At 48.8% G+C, this 25815-nt stretch overlaps 1 protein-coding gene and 2 long non-coding RNA genes across 3 annotated transcripts in view; 1 reads left to right on the top strand and 2 right to left on the bottom strand.

Moving 5' to 3' along the window:
- LOC143490841 (complement C3-like) overlaps positions 1-25815 on the top strand; it is a 159887-nt gene that overhangs the window by 8166 nt on the left and 125906 nt on the right. The window lies entirely within an intron of this gene.
- LOC143490845 (uncharacterized) lies at positions 3856-4463 on the bottom strand. The gene is made up of 2 exons (XR_013125004.1): positions 4135-4463; positions 3856-3992 (listed from the first exon to the last, which is right to left on the bottom strand). It is a non-coding gene; the product is annotated as an uncharacterized LOC143490845 (long non-coding RNA).
- Positions 23069-23676, bottom strand: LOC143490846 (uncharacterized). The gene is made up of 2 exons (XR_013125005.1): positions 23348-23676; positions 23069-23205 (listed from the first exon to the last, which is right to left on the bottom strand). It is a non-coding gene; the product is annotated as an uncharacterized LOC143490846 (long non-coding RNA).

A 25815-nucleotide genomic window follows, 5' to 3' on the forward strand; every position in this document is an offset into this window, starting at 1 on the left:
GCTCCATCTGCCCCTCTGCTCCATCAGCCAATCTGTTCCATCTGCCCCTCTGCTCCATCTGCCCCTTTGCCTCATCTGCCCCTTTGCTCCATCTGACCCTCTGCTCCCTCTGCCCCATTTGCCCCTCACCCTCATCTGCCTCTCTGCTCCATCTGCCCCTCTGCTCCCTCTGCCCCTCTGCCCCCTCTGCTCTAGCTGCCCCTCTGCTCCATCTGCCCCTCTGCTCTAGCTGCCCCTCTGCTCCATCTGCCCCTCTGCTCTAGCTGCCCCTCTGCTCCATCTACCCCTCTGCTACATATGCCCCATTAGCCCCATCTGCCCCCCTGCTCCATCTGCTCCTTTGCTACATATGCCCCATTAGCCCCATCTGCCCCTCTGCTCCATCTGCCCCTCTGCTCTAGCTGACCCTCTGCTCCTTCTGCCCCATCTGCATGTATGTATGTGTGTGTGTCTGTGTGGTGTATATGTGTGTGTTTGTGTGTGTGTGTGTGTGTGTGTGAGGTAGGTGTGTGTGTGTTTGTGTGTGTGTGTGTGTGTGTGTGAGGTAGGTGTGTGTGTGTGTGTTTTGTGTGTGTGAGTTGTGTGTGTGTGTGTGTGTGTGTGTGAGATCTGCCCCATCTGCTCCATCTGCCCCATCTGCTCTATCTGCCCCATTTGCCCCTCTCCCTTATCTGCCCCTCTGCTCCATCTGCCCTTCTGCTCTATCTGCCCCTCTGCTCTATCTGCCCCATCTGCCCCTCTACTCCATCTACCCCATCTGCGCCATCTGGGTATGAGAGATGTATGTATGTGTGTTTGACTGTGTGGAGTGGCTATGAGAGAGATGCAGGTGTGTGCGCGTGCGTGTGTGGGGGAGGGGGAGAGACATTCAAATAATAACTGTGACTCTCACTGAGTGAAAAAGCCTTGTTTTAGTGATTTGCACCCTCCGAACAAACGGTCGTAGTTCGGGACCCATTTAACTTATCGCTTCACCGAAGAGATTGTGTGAGAGAGGACCCCTTGCTGATGATTTTGATATATTTTGGTGTGGTTTGACCCTAAAATAACTGATTTATGACAAGTTAAACACACACAAAAATCTCAACAAAGCTGATTCTGATTCTCATACATTTATATGGGGGCCAATGGGGCAGTTTTCTGTGTCTGGTGCCAAACAAATGCTCATAACTCTAAAACTAATTGATCAAATGATTAGATATCTCGGCGTGCCAGAAAGGACAAGTTTCTCTCCCATTTAAAATTTAAATGGAGCTTCTAGGTGAAGGTGTCAGGATTTTACAGCAGTTTAGCCACGAAAGTTTTGATCATTTTTTATGCCAGTTCACACTCTAACTGGCTGTTAAGATTTGAATTTCTGAACATTCCACCATTCATTTTAATAGGGCTTTTTTCATTTTTAAACTCAATTCTATTAAAATCTATAACTCTAATCGACTCCAAAAACGGATAGCACACCACACAGAGCCGAGACCTTCGAAACGCAGTTCGAACGGAGTCTGTACGTTAAGCGGTTCGGGCCGCATTAATTGCAGAAATTTGGAGAAGAATAAGAATAATAAGAATAAGAGGAATATCAATATAGTGCTTTTCAAGCACTATAATAAGAACTAGACATGCATTTCCTGAAGGAAATACATAGTGCTTGAACAGAGATGCAAGTCTCTGTGTGTGTGTGTGTGAGGTAGGTGTGTGTGTGTGTGTGTGTGTGTGAGGTGTGTGTGTGTGTGTGTGTGGAGTCTGCTCAATCTGCCCCTCTGCTATATCTGCCCCTCTGCTATATCTGCCCCTCTGCTCCTCTGCCCCATCTGCCCCTCTGCTCCATCTGCCCTTTTGCCCCATCTGCCCATCTGCTCCATCTGCCCCTTTGCCCTATCTGACCCTCTGCTCTATCTGCCCCATTTGCCCCTCACCCTCATCTGCCCCTCTTCTCCATCTGCCCCTCTGCTCCTCTGCCCCATCTGCCCCTCTGCTCCATTTTCCCCTCTGTTCCATCTGCTCCTCTGCTCCATCTGCCCTTTTGCCCCATCTGCCCCTCTGTTCCATCTGCCCCTCTGCTCCATCTGCCCCTCTGCTCCATCAGCCAATCTGTTCCATCTGCCCCTCTGCTCCATCTGCCCCTTTGCCTCATCTGCCCCTTTGCTCCATCTGACCCTCTGCTCCCTCTGCCCCATTTGCCCCTCACCCTCATCTGCCTCTCTGCTCCATCTGCCCCTCTGCTCCATCTGCCCCTCTGCCCCCTCTGCTCTAGCTGCCCCTCTGCTCCATCTGCCCCTCTGCTCTAGCTGCCCCTCTGCTCCATCTGCCCCTCTGCTCTAGCTGCCCCTCTGCTCCATCTACCCCTCTGCTACATATGCCCCATTAGCCCCATCTGCCCCCCTGCTCCATCTGCTCCTTTGCTACATATGCCCCATTAGCCCCATCTGCCCCTCTGCTCCATCTGCCCCTCTGCTCTAGCTGACCCTCTGCTCCTTCTGCCCCATCTGCATGTATGTATGTGTGTGTGTCTGTGTGGTGTATATGTGTGTGTTTGTGTGTGTGTGTGTGTGTGTGTGAGGTAGGTGTGTGTGTGTTTGTGTGTGTGTGTGTGTGTGTGTGAGGTAGGTGTGTGTGTGTGTGTTTTGTGTGTGTGAGTTGTGTGTGTGTGTGTGTGTGTGTGTGAGATCTGCCCCATCTGCTCCATCTGCCCCATCTGCTCTATCTGCCCCATTTGCCCCTCTCCCTTATCTGCCCCTCTGCTCCATCTGCCCTTCTGCTCTATCTGCCCCTCTGCTCTATCTGCCCCATCTGCCCCTCTACTCCATCTACCCCATCTGCGCCATCTGGGTATGAGAGATGTATGTATGTGTGTTTGACTGTGTGGAGTGGCTATGAGAGAGATGCAGGTGTGTGCGCGTGCGTGTGTGGGGGAGGGGGAGAGACATTCAAATAATAACTGTGACTCTCACTGAGTGAAAAAGCCTTGTTTTAGTGATTTGCACCCTCCGAACAAACGGTCGTAGTTCGGGACCCATTTAACTTATCGCTTCACCGAAGAGATTGTGTGAGAGAGGACCCCTTGCTGATGATTTTGATATATTTTGGTGTGGTTTGACCCTAAAATAACTGATTTATGACAAGTTAAACACACACAAAAATCTCAACAAAGCTGATTCTGATTCTCATACATTTATATGGGGGCCAATGGGGCAGTTTTCTGTGTCTGGTGCCAAACAAATGCTCATAACTCTAAAACTAATTGATCAAATGATTAGATATCTCGGCGTGCCAGAAAGGACAAGTTTCTCTCCCATTTAAAATTTAAATGGAGCTTCTAGGTGAAGGTGTCAGGATTTTACAGCAGTTTAGCCACGAAAGTTTTGATCATTTTTTATGCCAGTTCACACTCTAACTGGCTGTTAAGATTTGAATTTCTGAACATTCCACCATTCATTTTAATAGGGCTTTTTTCATTTTTAAACTCAATTCTATTAAAATCTATAACTCTAATCGACTCCAAAAACGGATAGCACACCACACAGAGCCGAGACCTTCGAAACGCAGTTCGAACGGAGTCTGTACGTTAAGCGGTTCGGGCCGCATTAATTGCAGAAATTTGGAGAAGAATAAGAATAATAAGAATAAGAGGAATATCAATATAGTGCTTTTCAAGCACTATAATAATAAGAAGAAGTATGAGGAATATCAAAATAGTGCTTTTCAAGCACTATAACTAGACATGCATTTCCTGAAGGAAATACATAGTGCTTGAAAAGAGATGCAAGTCTCTGGCTGTTTCTCAATTCAGGGGCTGCAGCCTACGTAGACCGCGTAGACCGCAGCCCACGGTGGCCACACACTTCGAAGGCAGGGTAGGCTGCATCTCACGGCTGTTAAATGAGACAGTCTAGTCTTCGCAAGACGTATGTTTGCGTGACCACGCTCTGCCCCGTTTCATACGTTACATACGTGTTAGCGAGCTGTCCGACAAATATCACATCACCCACAAATGCCTAAAAGAAAATGCGTTGAACATGTATTCACGTTTGACGGGAAGTATAACTTCATAACAAAATTCAATGTATTTTTATAAACGTTACTTTTACGTTAATTTTACGTATAAACGTTTAGTAAATACTCAAAGCACATGTTTACCTGCAATATCATTAATAACTGGCATGTTATTTAGCATCTCATTGCAGTATAAATGTCCATATTTAAAAAATACCGACATTTAAAAACGAATTATTCGGCCCGTACACTAGACTCCGCCTGTTTATTGTTCATAGAGCAATGAATCCTGGGATATGGTGGGACGCGAAGGATACTCAGATGCATCCTTCGTTTTCGGGGTTTTGAAGGCTACATTCGTCGGCCGCATAAGAAGGAGTCCACGAATTGGGACAGCCTCGTCGCGGCGCAGTGACGTAACCGGCCTACAAATGCGCACTTCGTGGGCTGCAGCCCCTGAATTGAGAAACAGCCTCTGTGTGTGTGAGAGAGATGCTCCATCTGCCCCATCTGCTATATCTGCCCCATTTGCCCCTCTCCCTCTTCTGCCCCTCTGCTCTATCTGCCACTCTGTTCCATCTGCCCCTCTCCTCTAGCTGCCCCTCTGCTCCATCTACCCCTCTGCTCCATCTGCCCCTCTGCTCCATCTGCCCCTCTGCTACATATGCCCCATTAGCCCCATCTGCCCCTCTGCTCCATCTGCCCATCTGCTCCTTCTGCCCCATCTGCATGTATGTATGTGTGTGTGTCTGTGTGGTGTATATGTGTGTGTTTGTGTGTGTGTGTGTGTGTGTGTGTGTGTGTGTGTGTGTGTGTGTGTGTGTGTGTGTGTGTGTGTGTGTGAGGTAGGTGTGTGTGTGTTTGTGTGTGTGTGTGTGAGGTAGGTGTGTGTGTGTTTGTGTGTGTGTGTGTGTGTGAGGTAGGTGTGTGTGTGTGTTGTGTGTGTGTGTGAGTTGTGTGTGTGTGTGTGTGTGTGAGAGATCTGCCCCATCTGCTCCATCTGCCCCATCTGCTCTATCTGCCCCATTTGCCCCTCTCCCTTATCTGCCCCTCTGCTCTATCTGCCCCATCTGCCCCTTCTGCTCTATCTGCCCCATCTGCCCCTCTGTTCCATCTGCCCCTCTGCTCCATCTGCCCCTCTGCTCCATCAGCCAATCTGTTCCATCTGCCCCTCTGCTCCATCTGCCCCATCTGCCTCTCTGCTCCATCTGCCACTCTGTGCCATCTGCCCCTCTGCTCTAGCTGCCCCTCTGCTCCATCTGCCCCTCTGTTCCATCCGCCCCTCTGCTCCATCTGTCCCTCTGCTACATATGCCCCATCTGCCCCTCTGCTCCATCTGCCCCTCTGCCCCATCTGCCCTTTTGCCCCATTTGCCCCTCTGCTCCATCTGCTCTATCTGCCCCATTTGCCCCTCACCCTCATGTGCCCCTCTTCTCCATGTGCCCCTCTTCTCCATCTGCCCCTCTGCTCCATCTGCCCCTCTTCTCCATCTGCCCCTCTTCTCCATCTGCCACTCTGTTCCATCTGCCCCTCTGCTCCATCTGCCCCTCTGCTAAATCTGCCCCATTTGCCCCTCACCCTCATCTGCCCCTCTGCTCCATCTGCCCCTCTGCTCTAGCTGCCCCTCTGCTCCATCTACCCCTCTGCTCCATCTGGCCCATCTACCCCTCTGCCCCATCAGCCCCTCTCCCTCATCTGCCCCTCTGCTCCATCTACCCCATCAGCCCCTCTGCTGCATCTGCCCCATCTGCATGTATGTATGTGTGTGTGTCTGTGTGGTGTATATGTGTGTGTCTGTGTGGAGTGGGTATGAGAGAGATGCAGGTGTGTGCGCGTGCGTGTGTGGGGGAGGGGGAGAGACATTCAAATAATAACTGCCACTTTGTCTGCTTCTTCTGAGTGGAAAAACCTTGTTTTAGTGTGATTTGCACCCTCCGAACAAACGGTCGTAGTTCGGGACCCATTTAACTTATCGCTTCACCGAAGAGATTGTGTGAGAGAGGACCCCTTGCTGATGATTGTGATATATTTTGGTGTGGTTTGACCCAAAAATGACTGATTTATGACAAGTTAAAAACACACAAAAATCTCAACAAAGCTGGTTCTGATTCTCATACATTTATATGGGGGCCAATGGGGCAGTTTTCTGTGTCTAGTGCCAAACAAATGCTCATAACTCTAAAACTAATTGATCAAATGATTAGATATCTCGGCGTGCCAGAAAGGACAAGTTTCTCTCCCATTTAAAATTTAAATGGAGCTTCTAGGTCAAGGTGTAAGGATTTTACAGCAGTTTATCCAAGAAAGTTTTGAGCATTTTTTATGCCATCTCACACTCTAACTGGCAGTGTAGATTTGAAATTCTGAACATTCCACCATTCATTTTAATAGGGCCATTTTTCATTTTTAAACTCAATTCTATTAAAATCTATAACTCTAATCGACTCCAAAAACGGATAGCACACCACACAGAGCCGAGACCTTCGAAACGCAGTTCGAACGGAGTCTGTACGTTAAGCGGTTCGGGCCGCATTAATCGCAGAAATTTTGGAGAAGAATAATAAGAAGAAGAAGAAGAAGAAGAAGAATAATAAGAAGAAGTATGAGGAATATCAAAATAGTGCTTTTCAAGCACTATAACTAGACATGCATTTCCTGAAGGAAATACATAGTGCTTGAACAGAGATGCAAGTCTCTGTGTGTGTGTGTGTGAGGTAGGTGTGTGTGTGTGTGTGTGTGTGTGAGGTGTGTGTGTGTGTGTGTGGAGTCTGCTCAATCTGCCCCTCTGCTATATCTGCCCCTCTGCTATATCTGCCCCTCTGCTCCTCTGCCCCATCTGCCCCTCTGCTCCATCTGCCCTTTTGCCCCATCTGCCCATCTGCTCCATCTGCCCCTTTGCCCTATCTGACCCTCTGCTCTATCTGCCCCATTTGCCCCTCACCCTCATCTGCCCCTCTTCTCCATCTGCCCCTCTGCTCCTCTGCCCCATCTGCCCCTCTGCTCCATTTTCCCCTCTGTTCCATCTGCTCCTCTGCTCCATCTGCCCTTTTGCCCCATCTGCCCCTCTGTTCCATCTGCCCCTCTGCTCCATCTGCCCCTCTGCTCCATCAGCCAATCTGTTCCATCTGCCCCTCTGCTCCATCTGCCCCTTTGCCTCATCTGCCCCTTTGCTCCATCTGACCCTCTGCTCCCTCTGCCCCATTTGCCCCTCACCCTCATCTGCCTCTCTGCTCCATCTGCCCCTCTGCTCCATCTGCCCCTCTGCCCCCTCTGCTCTAGCTGCCCCTCTGCTCCATCTGCCCCTCTGCTCTAGCTGCCCCTCTGCTCCATCTGCCCCTCTGCTCTAGCTGCCCCTCTGCTCCATCTACCCCTCTGCTACATATGCCCCATTAGCCCCATCTGCCCCCCTGCTCCATCTGCTCCTTTGCTACATATGCCCCATTAGCCCCATCTGCCCCTCTGCTCCATCTGCCCCTCTGCTCTAGCTGACCCTCTGCTCCTTCTGCCCCATCTGCATGTATGTATGTGTGTGTGTCTGTGTGGTGTATATGTGTGTGTTTGTGTGTGTGTGTGTGTGTGTGTGAGGTAGGTGTGTGTGTGTTTGTGTGTGTGTGTGTGTGTGTGTGAGGTAGGTGTGTGTGTGTGTGTTTTGTGTGTGTGAGTTGTGTGTGTGTGTGTGTGTGTGTGTGAGATCTGCCCCATCTGCTCCATCTGCCCCATCTGCTCTATCTGCCCCATTTGCCCCTCTCCCTTATCTGCCCCTCTGCTCCATCTGCCCTTCTGCTCTATCTGCCCCTCTGCTCTATCTGCCCCATCTGCCCCTCTACTCCATCTACCCCATCTGCGCCATCTGGGTATGAGAGATGTATGTATGTGTGTTTGACTGTGTGGAGTGGCTATGAGAGAGATGCAGGTGTGTGCGCGTGCGTGTGTGGGGGAGGGGGAGAGACATTCAAATAATAACTGTGACTCTCACTGAGTGAAAAAGCCTTGTTTTAGTGATTTGCACCCTCCGAACAAACGGTCGTAGTTCGGGACCCATTTAACTTATCGCTTCACCGAAGAGATTGTGTGAGAGAGGACCCCTTGCTGATGATTTTGATATATTTTGGTGTGGTTTGACCCTAAAATAACTGATTTATGACAAGTTAAACACACACAAAAATCTCAACAAAGCTGATTCTGATTCTCATACATTTATATGGGGGCCAATGGGGCAGTTTTCTGTGTCTGGTGCCAAACAAATGCTCATAACTCTAAAACTAATTGATCAAATGATTAGATATCTCGGCGTGCCAGAAAGGACAAGTTTCTCTCCCATTTAAAATTTAAATGGAGCTTCTAGGTGAAGGTGTCAGGATTTTACAGCAGTTTAGCCACGAAAGTTTTGATCATTTTTTATGCCAGTTCACACTCTAACTGGCTGTTAAGATTTGAATTTCTGAACATTCCACCATTCATTTTAATAGGGCTTTTTTCATTTTTAAACTCAATTCTATTAAAATCTATAACTCTAATCGACTCCAAAAACGGATAGCACACCACACAGAGCCGAGACCTTCGAAACGCAGTTCGAACGGAGTCTGTACGTTAAGCGGTTCGGGCCGCATTAATTGCAGAAATTTGGAGAAGAATAAGAATAATAAGAATAAGAGGAATATCAATATAGTGCTTTTCAAGCACTATAATAAGAACTAGACATGCATTTCCTGAAGGAAATACATAGTGCTTGAACAGAGATGCAAGTCTCTGTGTGTGTGTGTGTGAGGTAGGTGTGTGTGTGTGTGTGTGTGTGTGAGGTGTGTGTGTGTGTGTGTGTGGAGTCTGCTCAATCTGCCCCTCTGCTATATCTGCCCCTCTGCTATATCTGCCCCTCTGCTCCTCTGCCCCATCTGCCCCTCTGCTCCATCTGCCCTTTTGCCCCATCTGCCCATCTGCTCCATCTGCCCCTTTGCCCTATCTGACCCTCTGCTCTATCTGCCCCATTTGCCCCTCACCCTCATCTGCCCCTCTTCTCCATCTGCCCCTCTGCTCCTCTGCCCCATCTGCCCCTCTGCTCCATTTTCCCCTCTGTTCCATCTGCTCCTCTGCTCCATCTGCCCTTTTGCCCCATCTGCCCCTCTGTTCCATCTGCCCCTCTGCTCCATCTGCCCCTCTGCTCCATCAGCCAATCTGTTCCATCTGCCCCTCTGCTCCATCTGCCCCTTTGCCTCATCTGCCCCTTTGCTCCATCTGACCCTCTGCTCCCTCTGCCCCATTTGCCCCTCACCCTCATCTGCCTCTCTGCTCCATCTGCCCCTCTGCTCCATCTGCCCCTCTGCCCCCTCTGCTCTAGCTGCCCCTCTGCTCCATCTGCCCCTCTGCTCTAGCTGCCCCTCTGCTCCATCTGCCCCTCTGCTCTAGCTGCCCCTCTGCTCCATCTACCCCTCTGCTACATATGCCCCATTAGCCCCATCTGCCCCCCTGCTCCATCTGCTCCTTTGCTACATATGCCCCATTAGCCCCATCTGCCCCTCTGCTCCATCTGCCCCTCTGCTCTAGCTGACCCTCTGCTCCTTCTGCCCCATCTGCATGTATGTATGTGTGTGTGTCTGTGTGGTGTATATGTGTGTGTTTGTGTGTGTGTGTGTGTGTGTGTGAGGTAGGTGTGTGTGTGTTTGTGTGTGTGTGTGTGTGTGTGTGAGGTAGGTGTGTGTGTGTGTGTTTTGTGTGTGTGAGTTGTGTGTGTGTGTGTGTGTGTGTGTGAGATCTGCCCCATCTGCTCCATCTGCCCCATCTGCTCTATCTGCCCCATTTGCCCCTCTCCCTTATCTGCCCCTCTGCTCCATCTGCCCTTCTGCTCTATCTGCCCCTCTGCTCTATCTGCCCCATCTGCCCCTCTACTCCATCTACCCCATCTGCGCCATCTGGGTATGAGAGATGTATGTATGTGTGTTTGACTGTGTGGAGTGGCTATGAGAGAGATGCAGGTGTGTGCGCGTGCGTGTGTGGGGGAGGGGGAGAGACATTCAAATAATAACTGTGACTCTCACTGAGTGAAAAAGCCTTGTTTTAGTGATTTGCACCCTCCGAACAAACGGTCGTAGTTCGGGACCCATTTAACTTATCGCTTCACCGAAGAGATTGTGTGAGAGAGGACCCCTTGCTGATGATTTTGATATATTTTGGTGTGGTTTGACCCTAAAATAACTGATTTATGACAAGTTAAACACACACAAAAATCTCAACAAAGCTGATTCTGATTCTCATACATTTATATGGGGGCCAATGGGGCAGTTTTCTGTGTCTGGTGCCAAACAAATGCTCATAACTCTAAAACTAATTGATCAAATGATTAGATATCTCGGCGTGCCAGAAAGGACAAGTTTCTCTCCCATTTAAAATTTAAATGGAGCTTCTAGGTGAAGGTGTCAGGATTTTACAGCAGTTTAGCCACGAAAGTTTTGATCATTTTTTATGCCAGTTCACACTCTAACTGGCTGTTAAGATTTGAATTTCTGAACATTCCACCATTCATTTTAATAGGGCTTTTTTCATTTTTAAACTCAATTCTATTAAAATCTATAACTCTAATCGACTCCAAAAACGGATAGCACACCACACAGAGCCGAGACCTTCGAAACGCAGTTCGAACGGAGTCTGTACGTTAAGCGGTTCGGGCCGCATTAATTGCAGAAATTTGGAGAAGAATAAGAATAATAAGAATAAGAGGAATATCAATATAGTGCTTTTCAAGCACTATAATAAGAACTAGACATGCATTTCCTGAAGGAAATACATAGTGCTTGAACAGAGATGCAAGTCTCTGTGTGTGTGTGTGTGAGGTAGGTGTGTGTGTGTGTGTGTGTGTGTGAGGTGTGTGTGTGTGTGTGTGTGGAGTCTGCTCAATCTGCCCCTCTGCTATATCTGCCCCTCTGCTATATCTGCCCCTCTGCTCCTCTGCCCCATCTGCCCCTCTGCTCCATCTGCCCTTTTGCCCCATCTGCCCATCTGCTCCATCTGCCCCTTTGCCCTATCTGACCCTCTGCTCTATCTGCCCCATTTGCCCCTCACCCTCATCTGCCCCTCTTCTCCATCTGCCCCTCTGCTCCTCTGCCCCATCTGCCCCTCTGCTCCATTTTCCCCTCTGTTCCATCTGCTCCTCTGCTCCATCTGCCCTTTTGCCCCATCTGCCCCTCTGTTCCATCTGCCCCTCTGCTCCATCTGCCCCTCTGCTCCATCAGCCAATCTGTTCCATCTGCCCCTCTGCTCCATCTGCCCCTTTGCCTCATCTGCCCCTTTGCTCCATCTGACCCTCTGCTCCCTCTGCCCCATTTGCCCCTCACCCTCATCTGCCTCTCTGCTCCATCTGCCCCTCTGCTCCATCTGCCCCTCTGCCCCCTCTGCTCTAGCTGCCCCTCTGCTCCATCTGCCCCTCTGCTCTAGCTGCCCCTCTGCTCCATCTGCCCCTCTGCTCTAGCTGCCCCTCTGCTCCATCTACCCCTCTGCTACATATGCCCCATTAGCCCCATCTGCCCCCCTGCTCCATCTGCTCCTTTGCTACATATGCCCCATTAGCCCCATCTGCCCCTCTGCTCCATCTGCCCCTCTGCTCTAGCTGACCCTCTGCTCCTTCTGCCCCATCTGCATGTATGTATGTGTGTGTGTCTGTGTGGTGTATATGTGTGTGTTTGTGTGTGTGTGTGTGTGTGTGTGAGGTAGGTGTGTGTGTGTTTGTGTGTGTGTGTGTGTGTGTGTGAGGTAGGTGTGTGTGTGTGTGTTTTGTGTGTGTGAGTTGTGTGTGTGTGTGTGTGTGTGTGTGAGATCTGCCCCATCTGCTCCATCTGCCCCATCTGCTCTATCTGCCCCATTTGCCCCTCTCCCTTATCTGCCCCTCTGCTCCATCTGCCCTTCTGCTCTATCTGCCCCTCTGCTCTATCTGCCCCATCTGCCCCTCTACTCCATCTACCCCATCTGCGCCATCTGGGTATGAGAGATGTATGTATGTGTGTTTGACTGTGTGGAGTGGCTATGAGAGAGATGCAGGTGTGTGCGCGTGCGTGTGTGGGGGAGGGGGAGAGACATTCAAATAATAACTGTGACTCTCACTGAGTGAAAAAGCCTTGTTTTAGTGATTTGCACCCTCCGAACAAACGGTCGTAGTTCGGGACCCATTTAACTTATCGCTTCACCGAAGAGATTGTGTGAGAGAGGACCCCTTGCTGATGATTTTGATATATTTTGGTGTGGTTTGACCCTAAAATAACTGATTTATGACAAGTTAAACACACACAAAAATCTCAACAAAGCTGATTCTGATTCTCATACATTTATATGGGGGCCAATGGGGCAGTTTTCTGTGTCTGGTGCCAAACAAATGCTCATAACTCTAAAACTAATTGATCAAATGATTAGATATCTCGGCGTGCCAGAAAGGACAAGTTTCTCTCCCATTTAAAATTTAAATGGAGCTTCTAGGTGAAGGTGTCAGGATTTTACAGCAGTTTAGCCACGAAAGTTTTGATCATTTTTTATGCCAGTTCACACTCTAACTGGCTGTTAAGATTTGAATTTCTGAACATTCCACCATTCATTTTAATAGGGCTTTTTTCATTTTTAAACTCAATTCTATTAAAATCTATAACTCTAATCGACTCCAAAAACGGATAGCACACCACACAGAGCCGAGACCTTCGAAACGCAGTTCGAACGGAGTCTGTACGTTAAGCGGTTCGGGCCGCATTAATTGCAGAAATTTGGAGAAGAATAAGAATAATAAGAATAAGAGGAATATCAATATAGTGCTTTTCAAGCACTATAACTAGACATGCATTTCCTGAAGGAAATACATAGTGCTTGAAAAGAGATGCAAGTCTGTGTGTGTGTGTGTGTGTGTGTGTGTGTGTGTGTGTGTGTGTGTGTGTGTGTGTGTGCGTAGTGTATATGGTGTATATGCTCCATCTGCCCCATCTACTCCATCTGCCCCTCTGCTCTATTTGCCCCATCTGCTCTATCTGTCCCATTTGCCCCTCTGCTCCATCTGCCCCATACGGCCCTCTGCTCTATCTGCCCCATCTGCTCCATCTGCTCCATCTACCCCTCTGCTCCATCTGCCCCCTCTGCTCTATCTGCCCCATTTGCCCCTCACCCTCATCTGCCCCTCTGCTCCACCTGCCCCTCTTCTCCATCTGCCCCTCTGCTCCATCTACCCCTCTGCTCCATCTACCCATCTGCCCCATCTGCCCCTCTGCCCCATCTGCCCCTCACCCTCATCTGCCCCTTTGCCCCATCTGCCCCTCTGCTCCATCTGCTCTATCTGCCCCATTTGCCCCTCACCCTCATCTGCCCCTCTGCTCCATCTGCCCCTCTGCTCCATCTGCCCCTCTGCTCCATCTGCCCCCTCTGCCCCATCTGCATGTATGTATGTGTGTGTGTGTGTGATGTATATGTGTTTGACTGTGTGTAGTGGGTATGAGAGAGATGCATGTGTGTGCGCGTGCGTGTGTGGGGGAGGGGGAGAGACATTCAAAAATAACTGCCACTCTGTCTCTGCCACTCTGAGTGTAGAAGCCTTGTTTTAGGTGATTTGCACCCTCCGAACAAACGGTCGTAGTTCGGGACTCATTTAACTTATCGCTTAACCGAAGAGATTGTGTGAGAGAGGACCCCTTGCTGATGATTTTGATATATTTTGGTGTGGTTTGACCCTAAAATTACTGATTTATGACAAGTTAAAAACATACAAAAATCTCAACAAAGCTGATTCTGATTCTCATACATTTATATGGGGGCCAATGGGGCAATTTTCTGTGTCTAGTGCCAAACAAATGCTCATACCTCTAAAACTAATTGATCAAATGATTAGATATCTCGGCGTGCCAGAAAGGACAAGTTTCTCTCCCATTTAAAATTTAAATGGAGCTTCTAGGTCAAGGTGTAAGGATTTTACAGCAGTTTATCTACGAGAGTTTTGATCATTTTTCTTGCCAGCTCACACTCTAACTGGCTGTTAAGATTTGAATTTCTGAACATTCCACCATTCATTTTAATAGGGCTTTTTTCATTTTTAATCTCAATTTTATTAAAATCTATAACTCTAATCGACTCCAAAAACGGATAGCACACCACACAGAGCCGAGACCTTCGAAACACAGTTCGAACGGAGTCTGTACGTTAAGCGGTTCGGGCCGCATTAATCGCAGAAATTTGGAGAAGAACAATAACTAGACATGCATTTCCTGAAGGAAATACATAGTGCTTGAAAAGAGATGCAAGTCTCTGTTGTGTGTGTGTGTGTGTGTGTGTGTGTGTGTGTGTGTGTGTGTGTGTGTGTGTGTGTGTGTATGTAGTGTATATGGTGTATATGCTCCATCTGCCCCATCTACTCCATCTGCTCTATCTGCCCCATTTGCCCCTCTGCTCCATCTGCCCCATACGGCCCTCTGTTCTATCTGCTCCATCTACCCCTCTGCTCCATCTGCCCCCTTTCCCCCATCTGCTCTATCTGCCCCATTTGCCCCTCACCCTCATCTGCCCCTTTGCCCCATCGGCCCTTCTGCTCCATCTGCTCTATCTGCCCCATCTGCCCCTCTGCCCCATCTGCCCCTTTGACCCATCTGCCCCTCTGCTCCATCTGCTCTATCTGCCCCATTTGCCCCTCACCCTCATCTGCCCCTCTGCTCCATCTGCCACTCTGTTCCATCTGCCCCTCTGCTCTAGCTGCCCCTCTGCTCCATCTGCCCCTCTGCTCTAGCTGCCCCTCTGCTCCATCTGCTCCTTCTGCCCCATCTGCATGTATGTATATGTGTGTGTTTGTGTGTGTGTGTGTGTGTGTGTGTGTGTGAGGTAGGTGTGTGTGTGTGTTTGTGTGTGTGTGTGAGGTAGGTGTGTGTGTGTGTTTTGTGTGTGTGAGGTGTGTGTGTGTGTGTGTGTGTGTGTGTGTGTGTGTGTGTGTGAGATCTGCCCCATCTGCTCTATCTGCCCCATTTGCCCCTCTGCTCCATCTGCCCCTCTGCTCTATCTGCCCCTCTGCTCTATCTGCCCCATCTGCCCCTTCTGCTCTATCTGCCCCATCTGCCCCTCTGCTCCATCTGCCCCCTCTACTCCATCTACCCCATCTGCGCCATCTGGGTATGAGAGATGTATGTATGTGTGTTTGACTGTGTGGAGTGGCTATGAGAGAGATGCAGGTGTGTGCGCGTGTGTGTGTGGGGGAGGGGGAGAGACATTCAAATAATAACTGTGACTCTCACTGAGTGAAAAAGCCTTGTTTTAGTGATTTGCACCCTCTGAACAAACGGTCGTAGTTCAGGACCCATTTAACTTATCGCTTCACCGAAGAGATTGTGTGGGAGAGGACCCCTTGCTGATGATTTTGATATATTTTGGTGTGGTTTGACCCTAAAATGACTGATTTATGACAAGTTAAACACACACAAAAATCTCAACAAAGCTGATTCTGATTCTCATACATTTACATGGGGGCCAATGGGGCAGTTTTCTGTGTCTGGTGCCAAACAAATGCTCATAACTCTAAAACTAATTGATCAAATGATTAGATATCTCGGCGTGCCAGAAAGGACAAGTTTCTCTCCCATTTAAAATTTAAATGGAGCTTCTAGGTCAAGGTGTAAAGATTTTACAGCAGTTTATCCACGAGAGTTTTGATCATTTTTCTTGCCAGTACACACTCTAACTGGCTGTTAAGATTTGAATTTCTGAACATTCCACCATTCATTTTAATAGGGCCATTTTTCACTTTTAAACTCAATTCTATTAAAATCTATAACTCTAATCGACTCCAAAAACGGATAGCACACCACACAGAGCCGAGACCTTCGAAACGCAGTTCGAACGGAGTCTGTACGTTAAGCGGTTCGGGCCGCATTAATTGCAGAAATTTTGGAGAAGAATAATAATAAGAACTAGACATGCATTTCCTGAAGGAAATACATAGTGCTTGAAAAGAGATGCAAGTCTGTGTGTGTGTGTGTGTGTGTGTGTGTGTGTGTGTGTGTGTGTGTGTGTGCATGTAGTGTATATGGTGTATATGCTCCATCTGCCCCATTTACTCCATCTGCCCCATATATTCCATCTGCCCCATCTGCTCTATCTGCCCCATTTGCCCCTCTGCTCCATCTGCCCCATACGGCCCTCTGCCCCATCTGCCCCTCTGCTCCATCTGCCCCTCTGCTCCATCTGCCCCCTTTGCCCTATCTGCCCATCTGCTCCATCTGCCCCTTTGCCCCATCTGACCCTCTGCTCTATCTGCCCCATTTGCCCCTCACCCTCATCTGCCCCTCTGCTCCAGCTGCCCCTCTTCACCATCTGCCCCATCTGCCCCTCTGCTCCTCTGCCCCATCTGCCCCTCTGCTCCATTTTCCCCTCTGTTCCATCTGCTCCTCTGCTCCATCTGCCCTTTTGCCCCATCTGCCCCTCTGTTCCATCTGCCCCTCTGCTCCATCTGCCCCTCTGCTCCATCAGCCAATCTGTTCCATCTGCCCCTTTGCCCCATCTGCCCCTTTGCTCCATCTGACCCTCTGCTCCATCTGCTCCATCTGCCCCATTTGCATGTATGTATGTGTGTTTGACTGTGTGGAATGGGTATGAGAGAGATGCAGGTGTGTGCGCGTGCGTGTGTGGGGGAGGGGGAGAGACATTCAAAAATAACTGCCACTCTGTGTGGGGAAGCCTTGTTTTATGTGATTTGCACCCTCCAAACAAACGGTCGTAGTTCGGGACCCATTTACCTTATCGCTTCACCGAAGAGATTGTGTGAGAGAGGACCCCTTGCTGATGATTTTGATATATTTTTGTGTGGTTTGATCTTAAAATGACTGATTTATGACAAGTTAAAAACACACAAAAATCTCAACAAAGCTGATTCTGATTCTCATACATTTATATGGGGGCCAATGGGGCAGTTTTCTGTGTCTGGTGCCAAACAAATGCTCATAACTCTAAAACTAATTCATCAAATGATTAGATATCTCGGCGTGCCAGAGAGGACAAGTTTCTCTCCCATTTAAAATTTAAATGGAGCTTCTAGGTCAAGGTGTAAGGATTTTACAGCAGTTTAGCCACGAAAGTTTTGATCATTTTTCATGCCAGTTCACACTCTAACTGGCTGTTAAGATTTGAATTTCTGAACATTCCACCATTCATTTTAATAGGGATTTTTTCATTTTTAAACTCAATTCTATTAAAATCTATAACTCTAATCGACTCCAAAAACGGATAGCACACCACACAGAGCCGAGACCTTCGAAACGCAGTTCGAACGGAGTCTGTACGTTAAGCGGTTCGGGCCGCATTAATCGCAGAAATTTTGGAGAAGAATAATAATAATAAGAATAAATATGAGGAATATCAATATAGTGCTTTTCAAGCACTATAACTAGACATGCATTTCCTGAAGGAAATACATAGTGCTTGAACAGAGATGCAAGTCTCTGTGTGTGTGTGTGTGAGGTAGGTGTGTGTGTGTGTGTGTGTGTGTGAGGTGTGTGTGTGTGTGTGTGGAGTCTGCTCAATCTGCCCCTCTGCTATATCTGCCCCTCTGCTATATCTGCCCCTCTGCTCCTCTGCCCCATCTGCCCCTCTGCTCCATCTGCCCTTTTGCCCCATCTGCCCATCTGCTCCATCTGCCCCTTTGCCCTATCTGACCCTCTGCTCTATCTGCCCCATTTGCCCCTCACCCTCATCTGCCCCTCTTCTCCATCTGCCCCTCTGCTCCTCTGCCCCATCTGCCCCTCTGCTCCATTTTCCCCTCTGTTCCATCTGCTCCTCTGCTCCATCTGCCCTTTTGCCCCATCTGCCCCTCTGTTCCATCTGCCCCTCTGCTCCATCTGCCCCTCTGCTCCATCAGCCAATCTGTTCCATCTGCCCCTCTGCTCCATCTGCCCCTTTGCCTCATCTGCCCCTTTGCTCCATCTGACCCTCTGCTCCCTCTGCCCCATTTGCCCCTCACCCTCATCTGCCTCTCTGCTCCATCTGCCCCTCTGCTCCATCTGCCCCTCTGCCCCCTCTGCTCTAGCTGCCCCTCTGCTCCATCTGCCCCTCTGCTCTAGCTGCCCCTCTGCTCCATCTGCCCCTCTGCTCTAGCTGCCCCTCTGCTCCATCTACCCCTCTGCTACATATGCCCCATTAGCCCCATCTGCCCCCCTGCTCCATCTGCTCCTTTGCTACATATGCCCCATTAGCCCCATCTGCCCCTCTGCTCCATCTGCCCCTCTGCTCTAGCTGACCCTCTGCTCCTTCTGCCCCATCTGCATGTATGTATGTGTGTGTGTCTGTGTGGTGTATATGTGTGTGTTTGTGTGTGTGTGTGTGTGTGTGTGAGGTAGGTGTGTGTGTGTTTGTGTGTGTGTGTGTGTGTGTGTGTGAGGTAGGTGTGTGTGTGTGTGTTTTGTGTGTGTGAGTTGTGTGTGTGTGTGTGTGTGTGTGTGAGATCTGCCCCATCTGCTCCATCTGCCCCATCTGCTCTATCTGCCCCATTTGCCCCTCTCCCTTATCTGCCCCTCTGCTCCATCTGCCCTTCTGCTCTATCTGCCCCTCTGCTCTATCTGCCCCATCTGCCCCTCTACTCCATCTACCCCATCTGCGCCATCTGGGTATGAGAGATGTATGTATGTGTGTTTGACTGTGTGGAGTGGCTATGAGAGAGATGCAGGTGTGTGCGCGTGCGTGTGTGGGGGAGGGGGAGAGACATTCAAATAATAACTGTGACTCTCACTGAGTGAAAAAGCCTTGTTTTAGTGATTTGCACCCTCCGAACAAACGGTCGTAGTTCGGGACCCATTTAACTTATCGCTTCACCGAAGAGATTGTGTGAGAGAGGACCCCTTGCTGATGATTTTGATATATTTTGGTGTGGTTTGACCCTAAAATAACTGATTTATGACAAGTTAAACACACACAAAAATCTCAACAAAGCTGATTCTGATTCTCATACATTTATATGGGGGCCAATGGGGCAGTTTTCTGTGTCTGGTGCCAAACAAATGCTCATAACTCTAAAACTAATTGATCAAATGATTAGATATCTCGGCGTGCCAGAAAGGACAAGTTTCTCTCCCATTTAAAATTTAAATGGAGCTTCTAGGTGAAGGTGTCAGGATTTTACAGCAGTTTAGCCACGAAAGTTTTGATCATTTTTTATGCCAGTTCACACTCTAACTGGCTGTTAAGATTTGAATTTCTGAACATTCCACCATTCATTTTAATAGGGCTTTTTTCATTTTTAAACTCAATTCTATTAAAATCTATAACTCTAATCGACTCCAAAAACGGATAGCACACCACACAGAGCCGAGACCTTCGAAACGCAGTTCGAACGGAGTCTGTACGTTAAGCGGTTCGGGCCGCATTAATTGCAGAAATTTGGAGAAGAATAAGAATAATAAGAATAAGAGGAATATCAATATAGTGCTTTTCAAGCACTATAACTAGACATGCATTTCCTGAAGGAAATACATAGTGCTTGAAAAGAGATGCAAGTCTCTGTGTGTGTGTGTGTGTGTGTGTGTGTGTGTGTGTGTGTGTGTGTGTGTGTATGTAGTGTATATGGTGTATATGCTCCATCTGCCCCATCTACTCCATCTGCTCTATCTGCCCCATTTGCCCCTCTGCTCCATCTGCCCCATACGGCCCTCTGTTCTATCTGCTCCATCTACCCCTCTGCTCCATCTGTCCCTCTGCTCCATCTGCCCCCTTTGCCCCATCTGCTCTATCTGCCCCATTTGCCCCTCACCCTCATCTGCCCCTTTGCCCCATCGGCCCTTCTGCTCCATCTGCTCTATCTGCCCCTCTGCCCCTTTGACCCATCTGCCCCTCTGCTCCATCTGCTCTATCTGCCCCATTTGCCCCTCACCCTCATCTGCCCCTCTGCTCCATCTGCCACTCTGTTCCATCTGCCCCTCTGCTCTAGCTGCCCCTCTGCTCCATCTGCCCCTCTGCTCTAGCTGCCCCTCTGCTCCATCTACCCCTCTGCTCCATCTGGCCCATCTGCCCCTCTGCTCCATCTGCCCCTCTGCTACATATGCCCCATTAGCCCCATCTGCCCCATCTGCATGTATGTATGTGTGTGTGTCTGTGTGGTGTATATGTGTGTGTTTGTGTGTGTGTGTGTGAGGTAGGTGTGTGTGTGTTTGTGTGTGTGTGTGTGTGTGTGTGTGTGTGTGTTGTGTGTGTGTGTGTGTGTGTGTGTGTGTGAGTTGTGTGTGTGTGTGTGTGTGTGTGTGAGATCTGCCCCATCTGCTCCATCTGCCCCATTTGCCCCTCTCCCTTATCTGCCCCTCTGCTCTATCTGCCCCTCTGCTCTATCTGCCCCATCTGCCCCTTCTGCTCTATCTGCCCCATCTGCCCCTCTGCTCCATCTGCCCCCTCTACTCCATCTACCCCATCTGCGCCATCTGGGTATGAGAGATGTATGTATGTGTGTGTGACTGTGGAGTGGCTATGAGAGAGATGCAGGTGTGTGCGCGTGTGTGTGTGGGGGAGGGGGAGAGACATTCAAATAATAACTGTGACTCTCACTGAGTGAAAAAGCCTTGTTTTAGTGATTTGCACCCTCCGAACAAACGGTCGTAGTTCGGGACCCATTTAACTTATCGCTTCACCGAAGAGATTGTGTGAGAGAGGACCCCTTGCTGATGATTTTGATATATTTTGGTGTGGTTTGACCCTAAAATGACTGATTTATGACAAGTTAAACACACACAAAAATCTCAACAAAGCTGATTCTGATTCTCATACATTTATATGGGGGCCAATGGGGCAGTTTTCTGTGTCTGGTGCCAAACAAATGCTCATAACTCTAAAAATAATTGATCAAATGATTAGATATCTCGGCGTGCCAGAGAGGACAAGTTTCTCTCCCATTTAAAATTTAAATGGAGCTTCTAGGTCAAGGTGTAAGGATTTTACAGCAGTTTAGCCACGAAAGTTTTGATCATTTTTTATGCCAGTTCACACTCTAACTGGCTGTTAAGATTTGAATTTCTGAACATTCCACCATTCATTTTAATAGGGATTTTTTCATTTTTAATCTCAATTCTATTAAAATCTATAACTCTAATCGACTCCAAAAACGGATAGCACACCACACAGAGCCGAGACCTTCGAAACGCAGTTCGAACGGAGTCTGTACGTTAAGCGGTTCGGGCCGCATTAATCGCAGAAATTTGGAGAAGAACAATAATAAGAAGAAGTATGAGGAATATCAATATAGTGCTTTTCAAGCACTATAACTAGACATGCATTTCCTGAAGGAAATACATAGTGCTTGAAAAGAGATGCAAGTCTCTGTTGTGTGTGTGTGTGTGTGTGTGTGTGTGTGTGTGTGTGTGTGTGTGTGTGTGTGTGTGTGTGTATGTAGTGTATATGGTGTATATGCTCCATCTGCCCCATCTACTCCATCTGCTCTATCTGCCCCATTTGCCCCTCTGCTCCATCTGCCCCATACGGCCCTCTGTTCTATCTGCTCCATCTACCCCTCTGCTCCATCTGCCCCCTTTCCCCCATCTGCTCTATCTGCCCCATTTGCCCCTCACCCTCATCTGCCCCTTTGCCCCATCGGCCCTTCTGCTCCATCTGCTCTATCTGCCCCATCTGCCCCTCTGCCCCATCTGCCCCTTTGACCCATCTGCCCCTCTGCTCCATCTGCTCTATCTGCCCCATTTGCCCCTCACCCTCATCTGCCCCTCTGCTCCATCTGCCACTCTGTTCCATCTGCCCCTCTGCTCTAGCTGCCCCTCTGCTCCATCTGCCCCTCTGCTCTAGCTGCCCCTCTGCTCCATCTGCTCCTTCTGCCCCATCTGCATGTATGTATATGTGTGTGTTTGTGTGTGTGTGTGTGTGTGTGTGTGTGTGAGGTAGGTCTGTGTGTGTGTTTGTGTGTGTGTGTGAGGTAGGTGTGTGTGTGTGTTTTGTGTGTGTGAGGTGTGTGTGTGTGTGTGTGTGTGTGTGTGTGTGTGTGTGTGTGTGTGAGATCTGCCCCATCTGCTCTATCTGCCCCATTTGCCCCTCTGCTCCATCTGCCCCTCTGCTCTATCTGCCCCTCTGCTCTATCTGCCCCATCTGCCCCTTCTGCTCTATCTGCCCCATCTGCCCCTCTGCTCCATCTGCCCCCTCTACTCCATCTACCCCATCTGCGCCATCTGGGTATGAGAGATGTATGTATGTGTGTTTGACTGTGTGGAGTGGCTATGAGAGAGATGCAGGTGTGTGCGCGTGTGTGTGTGGGGGAGGGGGAGAGACATTCAAATAATAACTGTGACTCTCACTGAGTGAAAAAGCCTTGTTTTAGTGATTTGCACCCTCTGAACAAACGGTCGTAGTTCAGGACCCATTTAACTTATCGCTTCACCGAAGAGATTGTGTGGGAGAGGACCCCTTGCTGATGATTTTGATATATTTTGGTGTGGTTTGACCCTAAAATGACTGATTTATGACAAGTTAAACACACACAAAAATCTCAACAAAGCTGATTCTGATTCTCATACATTTACATGGGGGCCAATGGGGCAGTTTTCTGTGTCTGGTGCCAAACAAATGCTCATAACTCTAAAACTAATTGATCAAATGATTAGATATCTCGGCGTGCCAGAAAGGACAAGTTTCTCTCCCATTTAAAATTTAAATGGAGCTTCTAGGTCAAGGTGTAAAGATTTTACAGCAGTTTATCCACGAGAGTTTTGATCATTTTTCTTGCCAGTACACACTCTAACTGGCTGTTAAGATTTGAATTTCTGAACATTCCACCATTCATTTTAATAGGGCCATTTTTCACTTTTAAACTCAATTCTATTAAAATCTATAACTCTAATCGACTCCAAAAACGGATAGCACACCACACAGAGCCGAGACCTTCGAAACGCAGTTCGAACGGAGTCTGTACGTTAAGCGGTTCGGGCCGCATTAATTGCAGAAATTTTGGAGAAGAATAATAATAAGAACTAGACATGCATTTCCTGAAGGAAATACATAGTGCTTGAAAAGAGATGCAAGTCTCTGGCTGTTTCTCAATTCAGGGGCTGCAGCCTACGTAGACCGCGTAGACCGCAGCCCACGGTGGCCACACACTTCGAAGGCAGGGTAGGCTGCATCTCACGGCTGTTAAATGAGACAGTCTAGTCTTCGCAAGACGTATGTTTGCGTGACCACGCTCTGCCCCGTTTCATACGTTACATACGTGTTAGCGAGCTGTCCGACAAATATCACATCACCCACAAATGCCTAAAAGAAAATGCGTTGAACATGTATTCACGTTTGACGGGAAGTATAACTTCATAACAAAATTCAATGTATTTTTATAAACGTTACTTTTACGTTAATTTTACGTATAAACGTTTAGTAAATACTCAAAGCACATGTTTACCTGCAATATCATTAATAACTGGCATGTTATTTAGCATCTCATTGCAGTATAAATGTCCATATTTAAAAAATACCGACATTTAAAAACGAATTATTCGGCCCGTACACTAGACTCCGCCTGTTTATTGTTCATAGAGCAATGAATCCTGGGATATGGTGGGACGCGAAGGATACTCAGATGCATCCTTCGTTTTCGGGGTTTTGAAGGCTACATTCGTCGGCCGCATAAGAAGGAGTCCACGAATTGGGACAGCCTCGTCGCGGCGCAGTGACGTAACCGGCCTACAAATGCGCACTTCGTGGGCTGCAGCCCCTGAATTGAGAAACAGCCTCTGTGTGTGTGAGAGAGATGCTCCATCTGCCCCATCTGCTATATCTGCCCCATTTGCCCCTCTCCCTCTTCTGCCCCTCTGCTCTATCTGCCACTCTGTTCCATCTGCCCCTCTCCTCTAGCTGCCCCTCTGCTCCATCTACCCCTCTGCTCCATCTGCCCCTCTGCTCCATCTGCCCCTCTGCTACATATGCCCCATTAGCCCCATCTGCCCCTCTGCTCCATCTGCCCATCTGCTCCTTCTGCCCCATCTGCATGTATGTATGTGTGTGTGTCTGTGTGGTGTATATGTGTGTGTTTGTGTGTGTGTGTGTGTGTGTGTGTGTGTGTGTGTGTGTGTGTGTGTGTGTGTGTGTGTGTGTGAGGTAGGTGTGTGTGTGTTTGTGTGTGTGTGTGTGAGGTAGGTGTGTGTGTGTTTGTGTGTGTGTGTGTGTGTGAGGTAGGTGTGTGTGTGTGTTGTGTGTGTGTGTGAGTTGTGTGTGTGTGTGTGTGTGTGAGAGATCTGCCCCATCTGCTCCATCTGCCCCATCTGCTCTATCTGCCCCATTTGCCCCTCTCCCTTATCTGCCCCTCTGCTCTATCTGCCCCATCTGCCCCTTCTGCTCTATCTGCCCCATCTGCCCCTCTGTTCCATCTGCCCCTCTGCTCCATCTGCCCCTCTGCTCCATCAGCCAATCTGTTCCATCTGCCCCTCTGCTCCATCTGCCCCATCTGCCTCTCTGCTCCATCTGCCACTCTGTGCCATCTGCCCCTCTGCTCTAGCTGCCCCTCTGCTCCATCTGCCCCTCTGTTCCATCCGCCCCTCTGCTCCATCTGTCCCTCTGCTACATATGCCCCATCTGCCCCTCTGCTCCATCTGCCCCTCTGCTCCATCTGCCCCTCTGCCCCATCTGCCCTTTTGCCCCATTTGCCCCTCTGCTCCATCTGCTCTATCTGCCCCATTTGCCCCTCACCCTCATGTGCCCCTCTTCTCCATGTGCCCCTCTTCTCCATCTGCCCCTCTGCTCCATCTGCCCCTCTTCTCCATCTGCCCCTCTTCTCCATCTGCCACTCTGTTCCATCTGCCCCTCTGCTCCATCTGCCCCTCTGCTAAATCTGCCCCATTTGCCCCTCACCCTCATCTGCCCCTCTGCTCCATCTGCCCCTCTGCTCTAGCTGCCCCTCTGCTCCATCTACCCCTCTGCTCCATCTGGCCCATCTACCCCTCTGCCCCATCAGCCCCTCTCCCTCATCTGCCCCTCTGCTCCATCTACCCCATCAGCCCCTCTGCTGCATCTGCCCCATCTGCATGTATGTATGTGTGTGTGTCTGTGTGGTGTATATGTGTGTGTCTGTGTGGAGTGGGTATGAGAGAGATGCAGGTGTGTGCGCGTGCGTGTGTGGGGGAGGGGGAGAGACATTCAAATAATAACTGCCACTTTGTCTGCTTCTTCTGAGTGGAAAAACCTTGTTTTAGTGTGATTTGCACCCTCCGAACAAACGGTCGTAGTTCGGGACCCATTTAACTTATCGCTTCACCGAAGAGATTGTGTGAGAGAGGACCCCTTGCTGATGATTGTGATATATTTTGGTGTGGTTTGACCCAAAAATGACTGATTTATGACAAGTTAAAAACACACAAAAATCTCAACAAAGCTGGTTCTGATTCTCATACATTTATATGGGGGCCAATGGGGCAGTTTTCTGTGTCTAGTGCCAAACAAATGCTCATAACTCTAAAACTAATTGATCAAATGATTAGATATCTCGGCGTGCCAGAAAGGACAAGTTTCTCTCCCATTTAAAATTTAAATGGAGCTTCTAGGTCAAGGTGTAAGGATTTTACAGCAGTTTATCCAAGAAAGTTTTGAGCATTTTTTATGCCATCTCACACTCTAACTGGCAGTGTAGATTTGAAATTCTGAACATTCCACCATTCATTTTAATAGGGCCATTTTTCATTTTTAAACTCAATTCTATTAAAATCTATAACTCTAATCGACTCCAAAAACGGATAGCACACCACACAGAGCCGAGACCTTCGAAACGCAGTTCGAACGGAGTCTGTACGTTAAGCGGTTCGGGCCGCATTAATCGCAGAAATTTTGGAGAAGAATAATAAGAAGAAGAAGAAGAAGAAGAAGAATAATAAGAAGAAG

The sequence above is a fragment of the Brachyhypopomus gauderio genome, unplaced genomic scaffold, assembly GCF_052324685.1.
Source record: "Brachyhypopomus gauderio isolate BG-103 unplaced genomic scaffold, BGAUD_0.2 sc67, whole genome shotgun sequence".
In the NCBI taxonomy this organism is placed as follows: domain Eukaryota; kingdom Metazoa; phylum Chordata; class Actinopteri; order Gymnotiformes; family Hypopomidae; genus Brachyhypopomus; species Brachyhypopomus gauderio.